Source organism: Dama dama, chromosome X (genome assembly GCF_033118175.1).
Source record: "Dama dama isolate Ldn47 chromosome X, ASM3311817v1, whole genome shotgun sequence".
In the NCBI taxonomy this organism is placed as follows: domain Eukaryota; kingdom Metazoa; phylum Chordata; class Mammalia; order Artiodactyla; family Cervidae; genus Dama; species Dama dama.
This window is the reverse complement of record NC_083714.1, coordinates 111,400,447-111,407,533: the sequence shown is the minus strand read 5'-3', so window position 1 is coordinate 111,407,533 and position 7,087 is coordinate 111,400,447.

The window sequence follows — 7,087 nt, the reverse complement described above, 5'->3', positions numbered from 1 at the left end:
TCTCACAGTTGTTTATTGTTTGTAACAGTAGAAAAGAATAGTTTTGTGTCATAATAATTTCACAAGTCTTTGACAGTAAAAAAGGACATTGTTGCCTGGAAGAATTTTCTAAATATAGAGAGAAATGATTGCATGTAGTAAAAAATTTTTAAATTTCATATATATATTAGATTGACATTTACAGGTGAAAAGTATTTGATCTCTGTTTGAAAGAGCATGCTTTTGTTCTTTATCTGATGAAGAAAATAATACTTTTCTTTGTACCTATTTCTGCTGAATACCTAAGACAGATGATTCCTTATATAAAATCTTATGATTAGAAAAATTAAATAGATAATTCCATATTTCTTTAATTATTATCCATTTAGAACTTTTTTATTAGACACTGGGATAACTTTTTGTATACATATATATGTATAAATATATACATATATATCTTTGTCTAGGATTTATAAAACATATTATAAATATGTATGAATAAGAAAGGAATGTATATTAATAGGAAAAGAACTTTCTAATTGAAAAATATTTTTAAATATGTTAAGGATATGGTAGTTTCTCTTTTTATGTTTCAAAACTATTGGATCATTTCTCAATTGTGTCATCTAATAATCTGTGCTTTCTCACACAAGCAGCTTCATCATTTCAGAAGCATATATTATTTCAAGCTTCTATATTTTACTTGGCTATACAGGTAATAATTGACAAAAATATAAGTGAGGAACTGTAAGAAACCTTATTACCTGCTCCTCAGCCATTGAATTTTTGCTTACTAACTGTAGGTTAACTAATTTCATGTTATATTTCTGTAATTTTTAAAATAGATATTGCTTTATAATAATCTACAAAAAATGCCTATTTAAAAAATAGAAAATGATGAAACTGCTTGGGTTGACATTAGAGAATAATTTACTCACTCATTATTTTATCAGTCAACATGAATTTCTTTTTAAGACTATCACAGTCCTGAGGTTAAAGTGATAAAAGACACAAGCCTGATCCACAAGGAATGTTCTACCTACCTAGGAGACAGACAGCTGTACAGTTATAATACAACATGATAAATATTATCAAGGAATAATGTGCTTATCATGGGGCTTCAGACCAGGAGGTCTACTATATAATTAAGGTACAATATATACCATGGGCTTCCCATGTGGCACAGTGGTAAAGAATCTACCTACGAATGCAGGAGATGCAGGAGACATGAGTTCCATCCCTGGGTCAGGCAACCCACTCCAGTATTCTTGACTGGGAAATCCCAGGGACAGAGGAGCCTGGTGGGCTACAGTCCATGGGGTTGCAAAGAGTCAGACACAACTACACACAGCACAGAAGGCAGGTTTATATATGATAGAGTTAAATAACTAATAAAATATCAAATACTTGGAAATTAGAAAAGTATTCCAAGTAATTAATGAGTCAAAGAAAAACAATCAAAATTAAAATTAGAAAAATGGGGAATTCCCTGGTGATCCAAGTGGTTGAGACTTCATGCTCTCACTGCTGAGGGCCCAGATTCGATCCCTAGTCTGGGAACTAAGATCCCACAAACTGTGTAGCATGGTAAAAAAAAAAAATTAGAATAATGTGAGGTGAAGGTTCCTTGGACTGCAAGGAGATCAAGCCAGTCAATCCTAAAGGAAATCAGTCCTGAATATTCATTGGAAGGACTGTTGCTTAAGCTGAAACTCCAATACTTTGGCTACCTGATGTGAAGAGCTGACTCATTTGGAAAGACCCTGATGCTGCAAAAGATGGAAGACAGAGGAGAAGGGGATGACAGAGGATGAGATGATTAGATGGCATCACCGACTCAATGGTCATGAGTTTGAGCAAGCTCTGGGAGTTGATGATGGACGGGGAAGCCTGGAGTGCTACAGTCCATGGGGTCACAAAGAGTTGGACACGACTGAGTGACTGAACTGAAATGAACTGAGCTGAAAAACAATGAAAGTACCAAATATTGTTAGGTGCATCCTCAGCAGTACTAAAGAGAATATTTATAACCTTAAATTCTCAAGTTAGAAAAGAAAGATTAGAATACTAATAGGTTATGTATCCAACTCAAGAAGTTTTTAAAAAGAACAACCATGTAAGCCCAAAGAAAATATAAGTAAAGGAATAAACGGAGTGAAACTAAAACTCCTTAAAATAGTAAACAAAGACAGACAAAATAGAGAAATCTCAGGCAACGTTGGTTTAGAAAAAAGCGGGCACAAGAAATAACTGTAGGAATGAAAAAAGAACAGATGAAGGAATAGATCAGAGACTGGTAATATTATGAAAAATTTTATGCCAATGATTTTGAAAACAACATGAGAAATTTATGAGAGAATATAACTTACCAAGACTTATCCAATACAGCATAAAAATCTGACTAAGATTATAAAACTAAAGGAATTGTATCAGTAAGTAAAGTCTACCCCTTTCCTCCACACACAAAAGTATCAAAGATTATTTTACAGAATAATTTGCACAATATACTCAAAGATTTATCTTATACATATGAATCTAAGATATGAGAAAAGAAGGAACATATTTTATAATTCTTTTCTAACCAAGTAAAATATACATAACTTGACTAAATTATCCTTGTGAAATGATAGGATGAAAGGAGAGTTTAATGTTAGCAACTCTATTATATAAGCCATGACTTCCCAAGTAGTGCAGTGGTTAAAGAATCTGCCAACAAATACAGGAGATGCAGGAGATGCGGGTTTGATCCCTGAGCTGGAAAGATCCCCTAGAGTAGAAAATGGTGACCCATTCCAATATTCTGGCCTGGGAAATCCCACAGACAGAGGAACCTGACGGTCTACAGTCCATGGGGTTGCAAAGAGTCGGACATGACTTAATGACTGAGTATGCATGTAAGCCATATAAAGTTGCCCTATTCATCATTATGACAAAACAATCATATGTTGGCAACTTCATATGGCTCAACCTAATAATTTACCACCTTAGGGGACTAAAGAGGAAAGATGACTTGACCATCTCAGCAGATAAAAAAAAAAAGGCTTACATTGAATATCAAACTTAGTGATGCAGCATCATAAGCATTCCCTTTGAAATCAGGGAAAAGACAACCATCACTAGTTCTATTTTACATGATACTGATTTATATTAATTGGAAAGAAAGAAAGAAAAAAAAACCAAGCTACATACTGTAACTTTTTTCTGTGTAAATAATGCAAGAGAATCTACAAATTATGAAAAACTTAAAGAATTTTGCAGTGATTCTTGAAGTAAGATCATTATACAAACATTGAGTTTTTAAACACCAAAATTAAGCAAACTACAAAACAGCAGTGATAAACATAAAACACGCAAGGAAAAATCTATCTAACTAAAATATATAATTGTTTTGGAGAAAATTGTAAAGCCTTTAATGAAAAACAAGATGACTAAAATAAATGAACTATCAATAATACTACTTAATATTTTAAAGATATTAATTCTTTCTAGGCTATTTGACAATTTCAATGTCATTCAAGTAGAATAAATGATTTTCATGAAAATTTACAGCTTAGTTGTCAAGCTTGTATAAAAGAAAATAAAAGAGGCCTTAAATAGTCAACACAGTGTTAAAGGAAATAGTTGGGAGGACCTGCTTTATCAGATAGCATGATTTATTAAAAGCTAAAATAATTAGATAACATGGTATTATCTTGGAAATATACACATAGACCAGTGAAACAAACTTGAAAGTGCAGAAACAGCTTCCATGTATAGGGGACTTGACACATGACAGAACTGGCATTGTATTGTTTCCTAGGGCTCCTGTAAAAAGTTATCACAAACAATGGCTTAAAACAGAACGTTGGTATCACAGATCTGGAGTCCCAGAGTTTGATATCAAGATGTAGGCAGCGCTGTGCTCCCTCTGAAAACTCTAGGAGAGAATCCTTTCTTGCCTCTTCCAGCTTTTGGTTCCTCCCAATGCTTGGCTTATGGTGATATAACTTCAATCTCTGCTTCTATCTTCACATGACCTTTTTCTTGTGTGTCTGTATCTTCTCCTCTTCTTATAAGGTCACTTTTCATTAGATATAGGGCCCACCAGCTTAATCAAGGATGATCTCATCTCCAGATCCTGCATTTAATTACATCTGCAAAGGTTCTTACACAAATACCATTACATTCACAGGTACTAGAGGTTAGGACCTAGACATATCTTGGAGGTGGGCACAATTCAACCCACTATAGTAGGTAAAGGAAAGATAGTTCAATATATACTGTTAAGGCAATTGGCTATTATCAAGAAAAAATTTACATTCCTAAATCACACCATATCCAAACCAAACCTCCATAGATAAATACTTAAATGTTAAAAAGATAATTTTAGAAGAAAATGTGTAGAATATTATTATTATGATCTGTATGGTGAAAGTGAAGTCACTCAGTCGTGTCCGACTCTCTGCGACCCCATGGACTCCTCTGTCCATGGGATTTTCCAGGCAAGAATACTGGAGTGGGTTGCCATTTCCTTCTCCAGGGAATCTTTCCCAACCAGGGATCAAACTCAGGTCTCCTGCATTGCGGGCAGATGCTTTACCATCTAAGCCACCAGAGAAGCCCATTAGTGATCTGTATAGGAAACGATTTTTTAAGCAAGACTGCAAAAGCACAGGCATAATGGAAAAAACTGATATATTCCACAACATTAAAATTTAAAACTTATATGCATCAAAGCTATCATAAATAATAAAAACGCATCATGTTAAGAAAATATATTTGCAATTCGTGTAGCTGATAATATGTACAAAGGAAATAAAAACAAAACACGAATAAAAAAAACAATAAAAATAGGCAAAAGTATGAGCAGGCAATTCAGAAAGGCCAATTGAAATGGCAACCCACTCCAATATTCTTGCCTGGAAAATTCCGTGGATTGTGGAGCCTGGTGGGCTACAGTCCACGGGGTCGCAAAGAGTCGGACACGACTGAATGACTTTGCTTTAATGTCTAGTAAAGTTGAACGTGTATATACCTTTAACCCAGAAATTATCTCATGGATACTTGTACATTGCAGCTTTGGGTCATCAGCAAAGGAATGAATGTTGTGTGGTATATTCACACAGTGTGATGCCTGCAGCAGTTGAAACAAATGAATTAGTGGTATCTATGTTAACCTGGATGAATCTTTAAAATAAGGGAAAAAAGCACATTTCAGAATAGTAGATATAGTATGATATCATTTATGTGAAATTTTAAAACATGAAAATCAATACTGTGTTGTTTAGTGATACCAACATTTGTAACTAAAGTATGAAGATCTCACGAGACTACTAATCAAACTCTAGAGGGTGATTCCTCTTGTGGAGGCAGTGGAGGGAAGGAAACTTTAGCGGAGGAGATGACATACAGGGTGTAAACTTTATTCACTACGTTTTAATTAGGCTGGCTCATGAGTACATGAATATTCATTATATTAATTTGTTGACTTTTTATATTTCTTAAATCTTTCATAATCCCAAAAGAGAAAGGTAAGAGACAACTGAGTTATTACAAGGAGGGCACTATTCCAATGATTTGAGTCTTCTCAAATTTAAAATAAGGTGAAGTTGCAATTAAAATTATAGTAAGATAGGATTTAGCCACAGGGAGAATGAGTAAAGATGGAACATGTGAAGTCTGCAGGCTTGGGGCTCAGTTTTGATTTTGTCATCAGTTAACTTTGGGACCATGGACAAAGTCTTAAACTTGTCCAGACCTTTGAAAAGTTGGGTTGGACCATGGATCTTGATCAAATAAAAGTAAAATGCATTATGTTTGCAAAATTAACAAAAACATGGCCATATGAACTTAATGGATTAGAGGGCTGCACTAGAATAGGTAAGTGAAAGCTAAATCTTTGTCAGTTAAAGTTCCAGAATACTATGTTTCTTTGAAGTTAAGGCTGCAGAATACGGAAGACTAGAAGTCAGATAAATCTGAGGCTATTTAGCAGAGATGTGGTTGGACCTAGAGAGTGTCACACAAAGTTAAGTAAGTCAGAAAAAGAAAAACAAATATATATATATCAATAACCTCAGATATGCAGATGACACCACCCTTATGGCAGAAAGTGAAGAAGAATAAAGAGCCTCTTGATGAAAGTGAAAGAGGAGACTGAAAAAGTTGGCTTAAAGCTCAACATCCAGAAAAGTAAGATCATGGCATCTAGTCCCATCACTTCATGGCAAATAGATGGAGAAACAGTGGAAGCAGTGTCAGACTTTATTTTTTTGGGCTCCAAAATCACTGCTGATGGTGACTGTAGCCATGAAATTAAACGATGCTTACGCCCTGGAGGAAAAGTTATGACCAACCTAGACAGCGTATTAAAAAGCAGAGACATTACTCTGCCAACAAAGGTCTGTCTAGTCAAGGCTATGGTTTTTCCAGTAGTCATGTATGGATGTGAAAGTTGGACTATAAAGAAAGCTGAGTGCCGAAGAATTGGTGCTTTTGAACTGTGGTGTTGGAGAAGACTCTTGAGAGTCCCTTGGACTGCAAAGAGATCTAACCAGTCCATCCTAAAGGAAATCAGTCCTGAGTGTTCATTGGAAGGACTGATGTTGAAGCTGAAACTCCAATATTTTGGCCACCTGATGCAAAGAGCTGACTCATTTGAAAAGACCCTGATGTTGGGAATGATTGAAGGTGGGAGAAGAAGGGGGTGACAGAGGATGCAATGGTTAGATGGCATCATCGACTCAATGGGCATGAGTTTGAGTAAACTCCGGGAATTGGTGATAGACGGGGTCCTGGCATGCTGCAGTCCATGGGGTTGCAAAGAGTCGGACACGACTGAGTGACTGAACTGACTGATATATGTGAAATCTGGAAAAATGATATGGATGAACTTATTTGCAAAGCAGAAATACACAGGCATAGAGGACATATGTGTGGATACCAAAGGGTTAAGAGGAGGTGGGATGAATTGGGAGATTGGGATTGACATATATATAGTACTATGTAAAAAATAAATAACTAATGAGAACTGACTGTGTAGCACATGCTCTCTTGTGACCTAAATTGGAAGGAAATCCAAGAAGAGGAAATATATGTATATGTGTGGTCAATTCATTTTGTTGTACAG